The 2,775-nt window shown below is 50.1% G+C and overlaps 1 non-coding gene across 1 annotated transcript; it reads left to right on the forward strand.

Annotated features, from left to right (window-relative positions):
- The first annotated feature begins 820 nt into the window (after nt 1-820).
- TRNAM-CAU (transfer RNA methionine (anticodon CAU)) lies at nt 821-892 on the forward strand. Its single transcript has one exon. It is a non-coding gene; the product is annotated as a tRNA-Met (tRNA).
- The last annotated feature ends 1,883 nt before the right edge of the window (nt 893-2,775 follow it).

Here is a 2,775-nt window from a genome sequence, read left to right on the forward strand (position 1 = left end):
CCAAGCAGTTGACCCGGGTTCGATTCCCGGCCAACGAAGATCAAATCTTTAAATTGTTCAAAATGCATTTTTTGGAAATCAGACTCATGCTGAAAGCAAAGCTGACACACTTTTCGTGAAAATCAAAACCCCATCCAGGAAAGGTTCTTGCATCCTAGTTTCTGCAACTGTCTATCGGTGAGGGGATTGAAGCGAGCAGGGCTCCTGGCCCCTCCCCGACAAAGCCCTGACGAAGGCCTGACAAAGGCCTATTCGCCTTGCCCTGACGGGCCTTGGTCCCAGCAGGCCACCGAGCACAGCACCTCAGCCTATTAGAGTGAGGTTTCAGGATCTCTCTCATCCTGTAAACCAACATACTGAAGAAGGTGAAACGTGTGGCTGCGCTCCTCACATGCTGAAGCAGCAGCAGCCCTTTCCCTGAAGCAAAGTTCCTTCATTCCTCCCTCCCATAACCCTTAGCAGGGGATTTATGGTAATTGAGTTGAGTTTCCAAACTGGCCCTTCCTTCCTTCCTTCCCATATCTGCCAGCTCGAGAAGGCTTGTTTTGTTGCACCTGGGAAGTAAAGTATCTATTTGCGAGAGAGAGAGAATGAGAGAGAGAGACAGAGAGAGAGAGACAGAGAGAGAAGGGGAAGGGGTGTTGGCAGTTAGGGTGTGAGCTAGAGAAATGAGGCCTGTCTGCAAAAGGCCATGGGATGGGAGTGCGTGGTTGCAGGTTGTTTGGCTTTGTAAGGCCTACTGCCCGCTTCACTCGAAACTGGGTCTAGGGTTGTCGGTTTGTAGGCTGTAAAAGCCCAGAAAAGCTCTTGTTCTCCAACCGGCAGAGTGGCGCAGCGGAAGCGTGCTGGGCCCATAACCCAGAGGTCGATGGATCGAAACCATCCTCTGCTAACTTTTTTCAAATTATGTTTTTGTGTCATGGCATTAGGGCACAAAGAGCTGTAAGTGCCTGGATGCAATGTCATTCCTTGAACTTGCTGCCTCGTTCCACTCTTGCGCTAAATAGGAGAGGGTCCCAGCCCAGCCAACAAAATGTACTGTTCAATCAAACCAAACTTAAAACCAAGCTCCTTTTTTAAGGGGTCCCGGGGAAATGTTGGGCTGACCGGCAAGACCTCATGATGCGAACTGCTTCTGCGTCAAACGCAAGCTTTTTTCATTCCCAGCCAATGACTTATTCTTATTTCTAAGGGCCGCTCCATCAGATAGCCCAGACAGGCAGGCGTTGGTGGTATAGTGGTGAGCATAGCTGCCTTCCAAGCAGTTGACCCGGGTTCGATTCCCGGCCAACGCAGATCAAATCTTTAAATTGTTCAAAATGCATTTTTTGGAAATCAGACTCATGCTGAAAGCAAAGCTGACACACTTTTCGTGAAAATCAAAACCCCATCCAGGAAAGGTTCTTGCATCCTAGTTTCTGCAACTGTCTATCGGTGAGGGGATTGAAGCGAGCAGGGCTCCTGGCCCCTCCCCGACAAAGCCCTGACGAAGGCCTGACAAAGGCCTATTCGCCTTGCCCTGACGGGCCTTGGTCCCAGCAGGCCACCGAGCACAGCACCTCAGCCTATTAGAGTGAGGTTTCAGGATCTCTCTCATCCTGTAAACCAACATACTGAAGAAGGTGAAACGTGTGGCTGCGCTCCTCACATGCTGAAGCAGCAGCAGCCCTTTCCCTGAAGCAAAGTTCCTTCATTCCTCCCTCCCATAACCCTTAGCAGGGGATTTATGGTAATTGAGTTGAGTTTCCAAACTGGCCCTTCCTTCCTTCCTTCCCATATCTGCCAGCTCGAGAAGGCTTGTTTTGTTGCACCTGGGAAGTAAAGTATCTATTTGCGAGAGAGAGAGAATGAGAGAGAGAGACAGAGAGAGAGAGACAGAGAGAGAAGGGGAAGGGGTGTTGGCAGTTAGGGTGTGAGCTAGAGAAATGAGGCCTGTCTGCAAAAGGCCATGGGATGGGAGTGCGTGGTTGCAGGTTGTTTGGCTTTGTAAGGCCTACTGCCCGCTTCACTCGAAACTGGGTCTAGGGTTGTCGGTTTGTAGGCTGTAAAAGCCCAGAAAAGCTCTTGTTCTCCAACCAGCAGAGTGGCGCAGCGGAAGCGTGCTGGGCCCATAACCCAGAGGTCGATGGATCGAAACCATCCTCTGCTAACTTTTTTCAAATTATGTTTTTGTGTCATGGCATTAGGGCACAAAGAGCTGTAAGTGCCTGGATGCAATGTCATTCCTTGAACTTGCTGCCTCGTTCCACTCTTGCGCTAAATAGGAGAGGGTCCCAGCCCAGCCAACAAAATGTACTGTTCAATCAAACCAAACTTAAAACCAAGCTCCTTTTTTAAGGGGTCCCGGGGAAATGTTGGGCTGACCGGCAAGACCTCATGATGCGAACTGCTTCTGCGTCAAACGCAAGCTTTTTTCATTCCCAGCCAATGACTTATTCTTATTTCTAAGGGCCGCTCCATCAGATAGCCCAGACAGGCAGGCGTTGGTGGTATAGTGGTGAGCATAGCTGCCTTCCAAGCAGTTGACCCGGGTTCGATTCCCGGCCAACGCAGATCAAATCTTTAAATTGTTCAAAATGCATTTTTTGGAAATCAGACTCATGCTGAAAGCAAAGCTGACACACTTTTCGTGAAAATCAAAACCCCATCCAGGAAAGGTTCTTGCATCCTAGTTTCTGCAACTGTCTATCGGTGAGGGGATTGAAGCGAGCAGGGCTCCTGGCCCCTCCCCGACAAAGCCCTGACGAAGGCCTGACAAAGGCCTATTCGCCTTGC

This window comes from Ambystoma mexicanum, chromosome 6q (genome assembly GCF_040938575.1).
Source record: "Ambystoma mexicanum isolate Mex_15411 chromosome 6q, UKY_AmexF1_1, whole genome shotgun sequence".
Lineage (NCBI taxonomy): Eukaryota > Metazoa > Chordata > Amphibia > Caudata > Ambystomatidae > Ambystoma > Ambystoma mexicanum.